The sequence below is a fragment of the Ursus maritimus genome, unplaced genomic scaffold (assembly GCF_017311325.1).
Source record: "Ursus maritimus isolate PB19 unplaced genomic scaffold, ASM1731132v1 scaffold_22, whole genome shotgun sequence".
Lineage (NCBI taxonomy): Eukaryota > Metazoa > Chordata > Mammalia > Carnivora > Ursidae > Ursus > Ursus maritimus.
In genome coordinates this window covers 1-17,524 of record NW_024424675.1, presented here as the reverse complement: position 1 = coordinate 17,524, position 17,524 = coordinate 1, and positions in this window count along the sequence as shown.

The following is a 17,524-nucleotide window of genomic DNA, read 5'->3' as shown; positions in this document are numbered from 1 at the left end:
AACTCCAGGCCTATCCTGCCTGGCCACTACTGCCTCCAGTCCCTGGACCTTCCCCTTAGGCATGGGGTACAGTGTACACATGCCCCCATCCCAAATCTTAAGGAAAAACTAGTGGGTTCGATCTCAGCAAATACCAGAGGAGTGGCTGACTGGTGGAGCTGGTTTCTGGGGATTCCCAATGGCCATCAGGTCTAAAGCCAGCCTTGGGTCTTCGGAGGCAGGGCTCAGCGAAACTGTCAATTGGGAGACACCCATTCCTTCCTTCCCACCCACAAGCAAGGGAGCAAGAAGGATAACCGACTGTTCTGCTGGCGGGATTTTTCAGACCCTGCTGCCTGCCACTAGGTTTGTTTACATGGGCAGTTTCTCCCCAAGCAAAGTCTCTGGGAACCACAACTGGATGTGACAGGTCAGACGTTTTTTGTTTTGCCTCCCCGACAGGAGTGGGGAGTCCTGGCCGACACCCGCGAGCCCCTCGCCCTCCACCCCAGGCTGGCCCAGGGGCAGCCCGCGGCTGTGCAGGCGGGCACTCCGCAGTGCAGTGGAACCCGGTAGTTGAACTCGAGATAGTCGATTGAGCAGCTGCGCGGGGCAAGGCCAGCAGCTGGGCGACTCGAACAGACGCCCGGCGCCGGGTTCCGCAGGCTCGGGCCGCGGCGGGGAAGGTGGCGTCTGCGCGCGGGGTGGCAGCGCCGGGGCTGGAGCCTTCCGGGGCCGGATGGGATGGGGGCGGGGGGCGGCGAGGCGCTACGGTTGAGAGCGCGGCAAACATAAGACTGCAGGAGGGGCCTCCCGTGGGCCGTGACCCGCCGGGACGGCTAAAGGTTAACTCCTCAACTGTGTGAGCTGGGGCGCCCCGGATCCCCACAGCCCACTCACCAGACACGTTTAACTGGCCTCCCAGAAAAGCCGATCTTGCTGCTGCTGAAGTCACAGTCCCAGACGGTGTGGTAGGGGTGTCCTGGGCCACAAGCGTGTCCCGTGCCAGCGGCCCCCAGAAAGCGGCCGGCGCCTGGGCTGCCTGTGCGCTCTGCGCCTGGTACGAGCCCGGCTGCGCGGCGGCGGCGGGGGCGCTTACCCCCCCGCAGCTCGCCGCACTGGCTGCCCGGAGCGCCTCGCACAAGCTGCCCAGAACTGCCCCACGCTGCGGCCCAGGCCCCGCGCCGCCATCTCGCCAGACGCCCGAGGCACTGAGCCCCAAGAAGGTGCAGCGAGCCCGGGGCGCCCCTTTACGTCTCCGCGGGTTTCGCCCCGTCTCCTCCCTCTGGCCACCACCCACTCCTCCCGGCGCCTGTCCTGCAGGACGCTGCCTCCCGGAGCCTGCCCCGAACCCCACCCCTTCTCCCGCCCTAGAGAAGAAGTCCGCGGAGGAAGAGGGGGCGTCAGATAATGGGCGGAAGGGGTCCCGGTTCCGGCGGGAGCTGCGACGCCCCCGCCCCCGTCTAGCGTTCCCGTCCTGACGCTGGCGCCGGGCTGCGTTTTCCAGTTTGTGGGTCTTCAGACCCAATAGCTGCTCCAGGCAAAACAAAAACAAAATAGCGACACGTGCGTCGGGGGACGCAAGCTCCGCCCTGGCGCCCTGAACTGGCTGCTATGGGAAGGAGCCGGCGCAGAATGTAAGCGACTGGTGGAGGGAAGAGCTCAGGTGGGTCTGAGGATCACCAAAGTTAGGTCCTTTCAGCATCTCAGAGGCTGACGTCAGAGTATCAATCCTTTGTGTGCCCTTGAGAGTGAGCCTGCTTCACCGCCAGGCCGATTCCATACCCCCACCCTCCAACACACACATAGGCGGCCCCCGTGGCCAAAATGGGCTGACTAGTGGTCCTTGGGCCAGGATGTTGGTCTCTGACCTGATGCCAGACGCTGGCCCATGTCTGGATGCTCTTGTGTAAGCTTATCGCTAGTTTCAGGCCCCTGGAGTCACGGGCGGGGCGGGGGATTAGTATAAGCCACAAAATGCTCACTAACGTTGGCTGATTTTGGACACATGGGGTTTTACCTTGGCTTTTCTAGCTCTGTGACCTTGGGCAAATTTCTTAAATTCTCTGTGCCTCATTTTCCTTTCCTAGAAAAACAGGAGGCAACATCTCTTTCCCCCCAGGGCTGAAGTCAAGATTAAAATGCAGTAGCATCTGTGGAAAGTCTAGCTGGAATGGGCACACGGAAGCTCAGTAGTGATGCTGTGTTGTTGCCTCGGCCAAGAAAGATAGAAGGAAAACTCATGGAAACTCTTGTCTCAACTAGATCCCCAAATATTTCAACACCCAAGATGTAAAAGCATAATAAAGAAGGCCCAGAGAGAAAGGGGATTTGGAAAACTGGTTGGTTGAGTTCTTTGGTGTTGGGAAAGATTCCTTCCTGTTGTAAGATCTGCAGAGGAAAAGACCTGGCAGAGGAGATACTTGCACAGCTTCCACGGGAAGTCAACCCAGGCCTGCCTGTGTGTGTGTGTGTGTGTGTGTGTGTGTGTGCGCGTGCCAAGGTGTGATGCCTTACTTCCGCCAGAGAACAGAGGATTTTAAGGTTGGTGAAGAATGAAATAGCCAGCATCACACATGTGCTCTTGCTCTGTGCCAAGCCATTTGTTACTTAGTTTAAAAAATTATCTGCAGCTATCAACTCCCATGGATGACCAGCCCTTGGTGGAACAGATAAGGAAACTGAGCCCAAGGAAATACAGAGGCTCACTGAGAGCAAGACACAGTGCGCACGTGGAGAAGCAGCACTGACGCCGTGGCCTCGCCAAGGCCTCAGCATCTGTTTCACCATGTGTCTTTGAATCTGCCATTTTTAATAGAAAATATAAAATAGTCAATGAAGATTCTTAACAGTGGCAGGGGTCCCAAAAGCCGCCACCAACACTTCCTCCCCTGTGTATGGGAGATAGTGTGCTACTCCACCAAGAGAGGAGCCTGTCCCCCACTTCTGAATGCCTGCTGGTGGATTGCAAGAGGCATCCCTCCGACAGACCCAGATCTAGGCTCCAGTGAGTTCCAGCTGCAGATCCCACACTCTGGAACTCAGCTTTGTGTGTAAGGGAGCTGGTGTGTAGCCTTCCAGAGGAAGAAGAGGCCCCCACGAGAACAATGAGAAAAGTACACAGAATTGACTCAACTTTTAAAATAAAGAAGTACAGGGGGCACCTGGCTAAAACAGTTGGTTAAGCATCGGACTCTTGGTTTTAGCTCAGGTAGTGCCTTTGTGTTCGTGAGATTGAGCCCCGTATTGGGCTTCCAGCCTGCACAGAGCCTGCTTAGGATTCTCTTCTTCTCCTCTGCCCTCCCCCTTGAATAAACAAATAAATAAATGAACCTTAAAAATAAAGAAGTACATAGTTCTTGTTTCCTTCAGGTTAAAAACAGAAGTGATTATGTGTACATAAAAACATTTCAGAATTCAGGTGGTACAGAATTGCACTTCCTGCAGCCCATTACCCAAGAGATGACCTGGGAACCTTCCTCCTGAGTGTTACAGCCCCAGGGTCCCTGAGGCCAAGGCCATCCTTTCTGCCTCCAGGTGCCATCTCCCAGAACTAGAACGAAGAGGTTTCACTGCCCACCTGCCCCAGCCATATCCACAGGGCTGCTTCCATGGGGCCCAGAGTGCAAAGAGAGCAGCAGACCATCCAGGCAGTGCTGGTCACATTTTCTTCCCAACAGGCCCCTGAGCAAAGCCCTTAGCTTTGAAAGCTGTACATTGGCAGGTGCAGAAGCAGGCCTGGGAGTTTTCCCTGGGAAACTGGAGCTTACTTTACCTCTTAGGTCTGATGTTCACGCTTGAGGTGTAGCCCACCAACACTCCCTTTGCCATTTACCTTCTTAGGTCCAACCACCTACATTACTCAGATCACTCTGGGTTTTAAAAACAGTTTTGTTGATAATGGACCTGGGAGACCTGCCTGCCCCCAGTCAGCAAGACTCAGCACCGACCTCACCAAATCCACCCGCTAAAGTTAGGGTGCCTCCGTAAACAACCTTTCAAGCTCTCTGCTCACCCAATTCTGCATTGCTTCCTTTCCTGTTCTCTTCATTCCGCACTTCTCTTCAACATTACGCAGTGGTTATTGTGAGCCCCTCCTGCACAGAGCCCAGGGCTAAGGGCTGACAGCTTCACAAGGATGAACCAAAACACAACCCTGAGCTCAAGGTTACCATGGGCCGGGGGGTGCGGTGAGGCAGAGAGACAGAGCGGCTCAAAAGACTGAAATGCAAAGCAAACCAAAACAAAATTCCATAATAGAGCCTTACAGCAGGTCGGAAGGAGAACACTTGGTTGGCTGGGAGTCTTCCAGGGAAACCTTTCCCCCAGGTTCCCACGTCCCGTGCTTGCCCACTCTAGTGGTAAATGACACGGCGTGGAGGTTTGCATTCATCCACATCAGCAGTGGGGCTCACGATTCCTCATGCAGCTGCAGCACCACCTGTGTCTCCATCTTGTAACACTGCACACCAGATCCCTGTGGATGAGCTGCCCAATCCCATGCTCCCGCGTTAACCCAACAGTGCGCAGCAACCACAGGTGGGGAGAGGTTCACCACCAGAGAGCAAGATAGGGGTGGAAACCAGGACCAACTCAGGTGGCACTGGCTCCCCAGCCATGTGTCCCCCGGGAGCTGGGGGACTCCCTATCTGAAAGGAAGCCGCACAGGCAGCCAAGTCGTGGTGGGCTCTCTTCTCTCAGTCAGTTCTAGTAATGTGCCAACTCAATTCCATCAACACCACATCCTGGAAACCCTAACTTCTTCTAGCCCTCCATGAGTATGAAATTCACAGCTCACAGAAAGGATCTTCCACCTTGGTTCACTCCATTAGACACCCCCATACACAGCCTCCACGTGGTCAAGAGCACCGCCAGTGAAGACAGTGATATCTCCCTGTGATGGTGGTCACTGATAGCTGAAAGAACCTAAACCACTAACTGTTGGGGTCCACAGGGCCATGTACTTCAGAGCAAGGCCCCCATGGCCATGTCCCCTCCTGTCTCTGAGCTGTCTATCCTGAGAGTAGACGTCCACCCCAAGCTGTGGCAACAACACCTACCTGCTCTCACCCAAGGCCAGGCTGACATTAGTGGCAGCTCACACAGACACAGGAGGGTCCCTTCCAAGGGCCAAGCTGTAAGAACTTTGAGCTATGACCACCATCACCCATGAATCAAACCCTGGCTTCCTCCTTCCTATCAGCCTTTCAGGAGCCAAGTAGACAGACAACACTGGCCAGGAGCCAGGAGACTTGGACTAGACCCTTGGTCTACCCCCCCCATCCCACTATGTGGCAAGTCCCCTGATGTCTCTAGGCCTCCATTTTCTTTCTTTTTCTTCCCTAGGCCTCAGCTTTCTTATCTACAAATGAACAAATGTAGCCACCCTGAATCCTTTAGCTCTAAAATTCCAAGTGGTATTCACCACCATGTGAATATGCCAGATTTAACATCCTTTAGAGGCTTTTTCCTCACAGCACCCACAGCTCTTGACAGTGTGGGGACTCCATGATATATTTAAGGACTGTTGTGCTACGGCTTTGGAGATCTCATGCCCTATCCCCTTTCTATTTCTTATCTTTCTTGGCTTCCAACTCTGTGTGATCGCCCCACCCCAGCTTGACAGGCACCTGCCCCTGCCAGGTCAGGTAGCCACCGTTTCTCACACTACTCTAGGGCTCCAACGGAGACATCCCATCTGCCCTGAGCTTACACCTGACTGACAGGTCAGGAGCACTGTTCGCGATTTTCTTAAAGCTGGCCCAGCTAGAACTGGCTTTATCCCGGACAGAAGTGTAACCAGGGATTGATGGTCTGCTGGGTTTCTGGTCCAGCAGCTTAGAGAATGGCAGCCAGTTCTGCCTGAAATGTTTGTATTTCAACTCATGAAATAAAAAATCGAGGGGTGGCACCAGGGCGGCTCTCAACCTCACTCTTGGAGTTCCCTTTGAGCTCGAATGGTGACTCAGTAGGGAGGTAACAGGAGGAGGAGGAGGCTTATACTCCAGAGGCCAAAGTGGTTGAGACAGCTAAGCGCAACACTGTTCAGAGAAGCCAACTCACAAACTAGACAGTCATCCTGAACACTGTGTGGATTTCCCACATGTGCCAGAAAGGCCCAGTAGCCACTTGTCTCATGGTTCGCCCTGGGTTCATCCTCTGACAGAGTCCTGCAGAGTCCACTCACTCCTAGTCAAACGCCCTAATGCCCACCAGCAGCTCCACCCTGTCCCCCTTCATGGTCTCAGTGCAGTGGGTATCCTTGCTCAAACACTTGTCTGGCAGTGATCACTTGACGCTTGGGTCCTCCACTGCAAGAGTCTACAGGGGTGGAAGAGAAACTAGAGCAGTTCCTAAGCAGGTCTGAGCTGTCAGGCTCCCTTTTCCTGCCCCAAGAAGTCAAAGGCAGCTGAAACCACTCTTGCTATTCCCTGCCTGTGGCCTCAGAAAATGTGCTCTGTGGGCTCCCCAAGCTCTCAACTCAATCAACCCAAATGTGAGGGTTTACATACAGGCACAACTTTGAGACAAAGACCAAAGGGCAGGAAAGGGGTAAGCCAGCAACATGTGCTGGCCACCTGGGGTGGACACTGCTTGTGGAGTTAGCCCCCGTTGGTCCCAAAGACAGATTAAACAGGGCCCAACCCTGAAAGCACCAGAGAATCCAGGAGATGTGTACTAATCAATTGGATCAGAAAAAAAATCAGTGATAGAAAATATAAATCTAATATCACCAAATTCTGGTAGCAGGGAGTTTTGAGAAATGTAAAGCTGGCCAACACTGCTACCTGGTGATGGATTCTACATTTAACTTTTTTCATCCTAAATCTATAGTCTTTAATCCCCGTCCCCCTTTCACCCATTCCTCCCACCCACCTTACTCCCCTCTGATAACCATCAGTTTGTTCTCTATAATTAACAGTCTGTTTTTGTTCTCTCTCTCTCTCTCTCTCTCCTTTCCTCATTTGTTTTTGTTTCTTAAATTCCACATATGAAAAAAGGTCCACATATGAGTGAAATTATATGGTATTTGTCTTTCTGGTTGACGAATTCACTTAGCATAATACTCTTCTAGGATCCATCTATGTTGTTGCAAGTGGCAAGATTTCATTCTTTTTGTGGGACATCTACGCTTAACGCAGTTACTTCCTATCCCTGTCTGGGAAAACCTAATGTTTGTACTACAGACAGGTCAACCAGGAAGAACATAATACATTCCTTTTTTGAAATCATGTCACCATCAAAGGAAGTCCAAGAGCGTTTCCTGAATAATGAGACCACTTGAAATAGTCTTTGTCTCTTTAGTGAGTTCATGAACAAAGATTGATTGTGTCCAAGGCAGTGTGGCAGTCCTGAACTCCAAGGGACAGACCCTTCTGGTTAAGGAGATGAGACATCTGTTATACATGGCAGGGAGAGAGAGAGAGAGAGAGAGAGAGGGAGATGGATCAAGGTGGTGGGACTCCAGTATATGAAATAACTGAAATAATTTATTTAAAATCCGTAAAATAAGAGGTTTCAGGTGTCATAGTCCATTTGGGCTACTATAACAAGTATGACCAACTGGATGACTTCAACATAGAAGCATGGCAGATACACATTAATACAAAAAATAAAAAAAAAAATAATTACAACAAACAACAGTTTCTCATTGTTCTGAGGCTGGGAAGTCCAAGACAAGGTGCCAGGCAGATTCAGTGTCTGGTGGGGAGAACCCTCTCCTGACTCATAAACAGCCATCATTTCACTGTGTCCTCACATGGTGGGAGGGACAGCGAGCACTCTGGGGTCTCTTTTACAAGGGCACTAATCCCAATCATGGGGCTCCACCCTCATGACCTCAGCATCTCCCAAAGGCACCACCTCCTAATGCCAGCACACTGGGTTAGGATCTCAACACACAAGTTTTGGGAGGCACACAAACATTTGGTCCATAACACTATGAAGTTGTTGAAAATCCTGAGGAGGAGCCCCTGGCAGATGGAAGGCAAATGGTGGAATTTGAAGAAGAAAACTACAGCCCAAAACACACACAGAGTATGTTCTTAGAAATCAGAAATAATTCTAGAAAACCAGAAATAAAGACTATAACTATAAACCATTATGAAGGAAATGCAACAAAAGTTACTCAATCAAAAAAAAAAAAAGCTGGAATGAGTAAGATGGGAAAGGAAAAGCAGGAATGGTAAGTTAGAAAATATAAAACAAGATCAAGGATATATAAATTCAAACATCATATCAGTAATAGCTATAATTAATCAAAACTCCCCCATTAAATTACCAGAAATTATAGCATAGAATCAAAAGGATAGAAAATTTGGAAAAGAGGATGCAAGACATGGGGTGTGGAACACACACACACACACACACACACACACACACACACACACACATTTGAAGTTCCAGAGGAGACAACGAGAAGAGGTGAAGATTCAGTGAGTTAAAAGCTGCACATTTTCCAGAATTAATGAAAGACATACTCAGCCTCTCTAAAGTGCACAAAGTCTAAGCCAGTTCAATAAAATAAAATCAACACCTACACATATCATAGTAAAACTGTCAGAAACCAAAGACAAGACAAAGCAGCAGGTCATAAAAACAGAAAAGAAAGGTGGATCACCTACACAGGAATGGTGATTAGATTGACAGCTAGCACAGGTGGGATATCTTTAAACTATTATAGGAAAGTGCAATTGTCAGCTGTGAATAGTGTAGTTAGTGGAATCATTTTTCAAGAACAAGTACAAAGTACAAAACAAAACTAATAAAAGTTCTCCACTCTTACTCCCCTCACTAATGAATTCCTTCAGGAGGAAGAGAAATTAGCCCCAAATGAAGATGAAATGCAAGTAGGGTAAGCAAGGAAATTGTTACATTGTAGATAAATCAAAACAAACATTAGCAATGAATTTTTAACAGCAACGTCTACATGGTGGAGTTAATCAGGATGGAAACAAAATCCTAGAACAACAGGAGTGTAGGAAGTATGGGAGTAGCATCCTATAATTTTTCCAGTGGTTGGGAGAGTTTTAAATTTAAATATGACTGTTACAATTTCTAGATTAACCACAAATAGAAACATACCCTAATCCAGTAGCAGGGAAAATAAAATAAGAAAATGTGAGCAATCTGAGATATGGAAAGAAAGGAGAAACAAATTTAAAAGAAACAAAAGAAAGAGAAGGTGGGAAATTTTTTAAACACATATAAAAATAAATTAGTGAAAATGAATTAAGAGGTCAATAATCATAGTCTATGTACATGGCGTAAATTCTTTGTTAAAGACAAAGATTGTTGGAATGGATAAAAATCCCAACTAGATACTTCCTTTTTCAAGTGATATACCTAAACCTAAAATATAAATATATGGAAATATTGATACTGAAAGCATGGAAAATATTTACCAAATAAACACGAATTAAATATCAGACAAAATGGACTATAATTCAAAATAAAAGGAGATAAAGAGGGAAATTACATATGGTAAATGGTTACCAGGAAAATCCAGGAATTCTTAACTTGTGTACACTTAAAAATACAACCCAAAAGCTTAAAGTAAAAATTGACAGAAAACAGATAAGAGGAAACTAACAAATGGACCATCATAATTTTTAGGCCATGTATACACAATCCCAAAAACAATCTCATAAAAATTGGGACAGTGACTGGATATCATTTAGATTTACAAAAATGAATGTTTGATTGACACAGCTTTGTTTACAAACTGAATTCAGTAAAGCCAGTCAGTGTGCAGATGGAATTCTTAGGATCATAAGAGGTCTTTCAGATTCCACTACGCTCAGTCATGGTTGGGGATGTGGGTCTCACCCCACTCCCACCTGAGACCCTTTGAGGGCTTGTGTTACATGGCTTGGCTTGGAAAGACATCCAGGGAAAGGAGAGGAGTGGTGGTAGAGAAGCAGGAGACAGAGGAAGAAGGGAGGAAATGCCGCAGCAAGGGTTCATTCTCCAGCTGGTCACCCCTGTGGGCCATCAGCTGGGATCCCACCAAGACCTCCAAGTTGCTTTGTGGAATGCATGTTAGGAGTTGACCATCACAGAGATGGAAAGGGAAACATTCATTCACAAGGATTCCAACCCCCACTGGCCATGAGTTGTGACTCTGCACTTCCAAGTCTCACAGGTAAAAGTACTAGGTGGACTCCCAGAAGGATCCATACCTCAGTGTCCAAGAAGCCCAGGTGGAAAGCAAGAGACATTCCATGCAGTGGTTAGTCTTGCAAAGCCAGTTGGTGCAGCCAGAGTAAGAGATGTTCAAGATGTGATGTGGGTCACAGGAATATCTCAATCAGAAATTTACTGAAGGACTCCTTCATTGTATTACTTGGTGAAAGAAATGGATTTCTGCCTCCCACACACAAGCACTCATACACTTCCTTGCAATATTCATTTTTATGAAATTCCAGCCCCTCCACATGCCCTACACACATATTTGAAGAGATCTTCCTCCTCCCACACTCTGCTGCTTCCCTAGTGCCTTGGCCAGGATTTAATGTGAACTTAGCCATTGTACAAAATCAGACAGTGTGTTGAAGAGGAAAGAAAAAAAGAGGTAGTGCAGGAGGCCTTCAGTGGAAGGGAGCAAAAGAGAAGTCCTAAAATGGTAAATGAGGCTGCACCAGCAGACCAGAAGGGTGGCTAAGAGAGTACTATGGAACAGAGACATTTAAAAGACCAGCAGTCAGATTTAGACATGAGTGGTGGTCCCTCCGCAGCTCTCCCCAGCCACTAACACGTTTCCAGAGGGGACCAAAGTTGAAAAAGCCCAGAGTCTGGCGCCAGGACGAGAGAGGAGTTAAGATGCATGGAGGAGTAGGGGGACCCTTTTTCAGCCGGTCCCCTGAGTCGAGCTGATAGGTAGTCCCAGACCATCCTGAAACTCCACGGAATCAGCCTGAGATGGATACATCTCGACCTTACAAATGAACATCTCCAGTGCTGAGCATTGAGGTACAAAGCAGGAGCTGTGAAACCGCGCGACAGATATCGGAAGATAAATGTAAGGGGGGAGTGGAGCCGCTGCAACCGGCACCAAGTGGTAGCCACCTGCACGGGGAGTGGGCGGACTCGCAGACCTGCACCTGCAAGAGAGCAGACTGGAGACCGTGAGCCAGGAAGGCGCCACCAGACTGGAAAACCCAAGCTCAGGAGCGCCCCTGAACCACACTGAAACAGGAAAGCTCAAAGATGATGCTGCGGGCATGACGGCTGGCGGTGTTAGGAAGCACAAAGGACAGAGATGAGCTGGGCCTAGTGAGGGGCTGGCGTAGCTGGGGCGTGACATCCCGGATGCTGCAGGGTTTTTAGGAGCACCAACAGAAACAGAGCAGAGCCAGGAGAGCCTATTGGAGAGCTGACTGCATCTTCTCTGTTCTGAGACAGAGGCTAGGATATAGCCACGCTGCTCTGACTCTCAGAAGAGCCATGAGAAAACCGCCAGGAAAGCCGCCAGAGAACAAAACCTTTGAAATAACAGAAACACATTGTGCCAATCCCCATCCCCCCCTCGCAGGGGACATTGAGAGACTCCCACCCAAACAGGTTACTGAACATCAGCGCAGCAGGCCCTCCCCCAGAAAGCAGGCTGAAAATCAAGAAGCCCACATCCCTAAGGACCCTATAAACAAGAGCACGCTGCTGCGGTTCTGTCAATAATTTGGGCTCTGGGCAACCCCCGCAACCTCTCCTCATCAGAATGACAAGAAGGAAAATCCCCCAAAGCAAAAAGAAAAGATAATGAGTCTGTGGCCTCTGCCACAGAACTGATGGATATGGATATAACCAAATTATCAGAAATGGAATTCAGAGTAACAATGGTCAAGATGATGTGTAGACTTGAAAAAATATTAATCTAAAAATATTAACGAGGAATATAGAATCTCTAAGGGCGTGAAATGAGAGTGACCAAGTAGAAATTAAAAATGCTATCAATCAAATGCAGTCTAAACTAGATGCCTCTGACGGCCAGGGTAAATGAGGCAGAAGAACGAATTAGTGAATTGTATATACAATGGAATATTACTCAGCCATCAAAAAGAACAATTTCACAACATTTGCAGCAACATGGACAGGACTGGAGATGACGCGAAGTGAAATAACTCAAGCAGAGAAAGACAATTATCATATGGTTTCACTCATTTATGGAACATGAGAGATAGGAGGATCGGTGGGAGAGGGAGAGGAGGAATGAAGGGGGGGGTAAACAGAAGGGGGAATGAACCATGAGAGACTGTGGACCTTGGGAAAAAAATTGAGGGCTTCAGAGGGGAGGGGGTGGGGGATTGGGATGGACTGGTGATGGGTAGTAAGGAGGGCACATATTGCATGGTGCACTGGGTGTTATCCGCAACTAATGAATCATGGAACTTTACATCAAAAACTAGATATGTACTGTATGGTGACTAACATAATAAAAATTAAAAATATTATTAATAGTAAAGAATTATGTTCACTACTTCACCCAGTCTCATCCATCCTGTGAGGAAGAGTCTTGGTTTAAGATGGGCACTCTGGCCTCTTTTTTAGTTGCTAATTACCAATATTAGATTTTCCTCTTTGACAATGAATTTCTGGCACAATGTCTGTTTTCATTCAGAGAAACACTGAGATTTACAAATTCCACAATCTCTGCTGATCAGTTAATGATGTGATAAACAGGGTTTCACAGCTAGACAGATGGAGGCAGATCTCCAGTGCCAGAAGCTGAGGAGGTCAGGATCAGGATGGCAGGGACTGCTCCAGGGGATTTATCGAAAACTGTAAGACTAAAAACAGAAGATACTCATCCAAGATCAAGAGTGATGGTTATTCTTTCCGACAGAGATATAACCCAATTTGCCTACAAAACACTCACATTATTAAAAACAAAACTAGCAGAGGTCATATGAATTTTTGGTGGCTAAACATCCAGGTCTCCTTCTCAGGCTTTGCTCTGCCCCTCACGCATCACATTCACCCAATTCTATCATAGTGTATCTTGTTCATAAGGAATAGGGGGCCAAGTGATGACGTCCTTTAGCTTCCTGTAATCTACCGACCCCTCCATTAAGCCACCCCAAATTAACAAACCACCCACGTGATATTGAGGTTCTTGCCGTATTAAGGTGGCTCTATATAAGTCCCCTGATCCCCCTTTGAACCAGGTGGCCGCCCCTAAACCCTGCCTGTATGGAAATTTTTGCTCAGTCGCTGCTTAGAGGATTAAGTTTATCCTAAGCTGACAGAAGAGCCTTCTTTCTACATCACTACAAAGCTGGTGAATGAACCTACCTGAGGACCAGGCACCAGCCAGACATCTGGGCAGCAGTGAGTCTGCTCATCTTTGGAAACCCAGAGAGAGCCAACCAGCTCTAAGACTTGTATGATGGCCAGCACGAGAGCTGTCGTGTGGTGTGTAAGTGAGGATGCCTCCTTACCCTACCAAGGCACATAAAGTAAAGGGTTGCTTCCTGCCAGGAGTTTGCAGGAAGCAGAGCAATGACTCGGTTCAGCCACAGAGGCCTCCTGCCTCAGCATCCAGAGCGAGGGTTAAAAGTGGTTAATGTGGGGACATGGAATGGATTCCTTGCCAGCCCTGGCCTCCGTCAGTGGCAGCAGGGAAACTGCCATCTTACGGGCAGGGCACTCTTTGGAGAACAGTTGGAGTAAAGAATCCGTGGAGAAGCTGAAACAAATATGGCGGTATCTGTTCATTTGGTAAATCCTAACTGGACACTGATTTGACGCACACATCATGCTAGGTAGGGAGGATACAGCTATGAGTGGAAACAGTTCCTGACCCTAGGGGACTTCTAGGTGGCAAGAGAAGAGAGGAAGCTGAACACTGTGGCCAACCAAGAACCGGAAATGTTGGGTGGGAACTCTTAGTGGGGTCCCTGAAGAAGATATCATGTGCCACATCCTCTCAGCCCACCTAGTGCTCACCCGCAGCTGGCGGGCAGTTTCTACGTACCCTGACAGTTTCCTACCTCCAGTACCTGCTTGCCTCTCCTTCCTTCTCCACCTGAGGGCTGGAAGACACTTACTGCCCCTAGTGCAACATTCAACCAGTTGGTGGATAGATTCCCTGGCTTCCTCCCTGCTCAATAGGCAATTCTGAGGTGTGCCCATACAGTCTTCGAGAGGCCACCAACAGGAGTGAGCCCCAGTTGCCCTCAGCAGTAACTCACTCCGTGACAAGTCCCATATTGATGCCCCTGCCTTACTTCCCCACTTCCTCCAGCACATCCTGGGCCACCTCCCAGTTAGCCACGTGGCTCAAATCCTTCCCTCAGGCTCTGCCTTTAGGGGTTAACCTGCCTCAGGCTAAGGATCTGAAATACCATGTGGCACATGGCACTTTTGAGTAAGTTGGAAGATGGGCACCCACAGGCTGAATGGGCAGCCAGTGCCAGGGTGCCCATGTGGCCAGTGAAGGGGGGCCCAGCTTGGATGTTATCCCACCCCCTCCCTTGATAAAGCAACTTTGTGCAGGTCACAGTCTGACTAGTTTTACACAGCAGCCCCACTGGGATGGTAGTAGAGACTTATAAACTGGAGACACTGGAGAGTTTATACATCTAAAGTGCTTAAGGCATCCTATCTTTTTCCTGCTGCCCATGGGATGGGTGCCTGTCAAGTCATGCCTCTGGGGTTCCCTTGGGGTCACCCACCCCAACATCGAGGCCTCAGAAAACATATCCCCTCACTTCCCTGAGACGTGAAGCACAGAAGCAGTCTTTTAGGCACTCTGTAGGGCCAAAACTGTTTCAGAATTTAAATAGTTCAGACGTTGGAAGTGTAAAACTGTACATCTACCAAAAGTGACATATCTATCACCCCCGGCAGGGTCTGAGGCCATAGCCCCTAAGCTGACAGTTTAAAATTTCTTCACCTTCACCTTGAACACAAGTTTGCCCCAACACTACAAAAACTGGTTCTCAGACCATATCGGATTTCAAATGGCAGGCACAGGATTATGGAGCTCTTCAAAGTCCCACCCACCCAAATCCTATCACCTCAAGGCCCACCGCTTGCCCTTCCTCTGACTTCTGAAGGACTCATGGCACTCAGTCTATAACAGAAAGTACAGCACCTGCTACTACTCTGTGTTACGTTGTTCTCATTGTTTTTCGTGCCTTTATTTCAATTGTAAACACCCGTGAAAGCAGAAATCCTGTTTTGTGCAGCATGCTGCATTTGTTAGGACTCTCTTGGTTTTAGGAAAATGGATTCATTTCAACTTTTTGAAAATGGAAGTAGAGTTGATATACACTTTACATTAGTTTCAGGTGTATAACATAGTGATTGGACGAGTCTATACATTATGCTATGCTCACAAGTGTAGCTACCATCTGTCACCATACGATGCTATCACAATACCATTGACTATATTCCCTATGCTGTACTTTTAATCCCTGTGACTTGTTCATCCCATAACTGGAAGCCTATACCGCCCACTCTCCTTCACTCATTTTACCCATCTTGCAAACCCCCCCCCCGGCAGCCACCGGTTTCTATTTATGGTTCTGTTTCTGCATTTTTGCTTATTTGTTTTATTTTTTAGATTCCACATATAAGTGAAATTGTATTCGACTTTTAAAAACTGAAGTTTTGGTCTCATAACTGAATAAGTGTAGGAATAGCCTCTGATTCAGGTCCAGCTGGATCCAGGGGCTCTATTATTCCATCAGGATTCCATCTTACTGTCCTTTCTGTGTCTCTCGGCACTACTTCTTTGTATCATTCTTGACCAGGCTTTCTCTATGTGGTTGCCCCTAGACACTGGAGGTTTACAACACCTAGCTGAGCCATCCCCAGGGAGAGACAGCTTCTGTGTCCTGATGCTTTCACAAAAAACTCCCATTGATCACTCCCATTGGCCAGCTTGGTCCTAAAGCAATCTCCATAGCCAAGAGTGATGGTGTTCTCCTTGACCAAACATGGATCCCTGTTTCCCCATGGAACAAGGGCTTTCAGGCATTGTTGGTAGAACGCAAAGTGGTACAGTCTCCAGGAAGGGGCAATTACATATGCATTTTCCCTTTTACCCAGAAATCCCACCTCTGGGAAGCTGAACCATTGATGCAGTGGCAAACAAATGAATATGTGTGCCCAAGGCTGTTCATCGCAGAGTTACTCACAATAACAAAAGATTAAAAATAATCAACTGTCCATGAACAGAGACTGATTTAATAAACTAAGGCACATCCATAATTGGAGCTGCTGAAAGAAATGAAGAATAATATGATGGTTAATTTTACGTCTCAACTTGATTAGGTTATGGGGTGCCCTAATATTTTGGTCAAACATTGCTTTGGCTGTGTCTGTGGAGGGTTGTGGCCAGTGAAGGGGGGCCCAGCTTGGATGTTATCCCGCCCCCTCCCTTGATAAAGCAACTTCGTGCAGGTCACAGTCTGACTAGTTTTACGCAGCAGCCCCACTGGGATGGTAGTAGAGACTTATAAACTGGAGACACGGAGAGTTTACACATCTCAAGTGCTTAAGGCATCCTAGCTTTTTCCTGCTGCCCATGGGATGGGTGCCTGTCAAGTCATGCCTCTGGGGTTCCCTTGGGGTCACCCACCCCAACATCGAGGCCTCAGAAAACACATCCCCTCACTTCCCTGAGACGTGAAGCACAGAAGCAGTCTTTTAGGCACTCTGTAGGGCCAAAAGTGTTTCAGAATTTAAATAGTTCAGACGTTGGAAGTGTAAAACTGTACATCTACCAAAAGTGACATATCTATCACCCCTGGCAGGGTCTGAGGCCATAGCCCCTAAGCTGACAGTTTAAAATTCCTTCACCTCCACCTTGAACACAAGTTTGCCCCAACACTACAAAAACTTTGGTTCTCAGACCATATCAGATTTCAAATTGCAGGCACAGGATTATGGAGCTCTTCGAAGTCCCACCCACCCAAATCCTATCACCTCACGGCCCACTGCCTGCCCTTCCTCTGACTTCGGAAGGACTAATGGCGCTCAGTCTATAACAGAAAGTATAGCACCTGATAATACTCTGTCTTGCGTTGTTCTCATTGTTTTTCGTGCCTTCATTTCATTTTTTTATAATAATATTTTTTATTATGTTAGTCACCATACAGTACATCCCTGGTTTTTGATGCAAAGTTCGATGATTCATTAGTTGCGCATAACACCCAGTGCACCATGCAATACGTGCCCTTCTTACTACCCATCACCAGTCTATCCCATTCCCCCACCCCCCTCCCCTCTGTAGCCCTCAGTTTGTTTCTCAGAGTCCATAGTCTCTTATGCTTCATTCCCCCTTCTGATTACCCCCCTTTCTTTATCCCTTTCTTCTCCTACCGATCTTCCTAGTTCTTATGTTCCATAGATGAGTGATACCATGTGACAATTGTCTTTCTCTGCTTGACTTATTTCACTTAGCATTATCTCCTCCAGTGCCGTCCATGTTGCAGCAAATGTTGAGAAATCGTTCTTTCTGATAGCTGAGTAATATTCCATTGTATATATGGACCACCTCTTCTTAATGCAGTCATCTGTTGAAGGACATCTCGGCTCC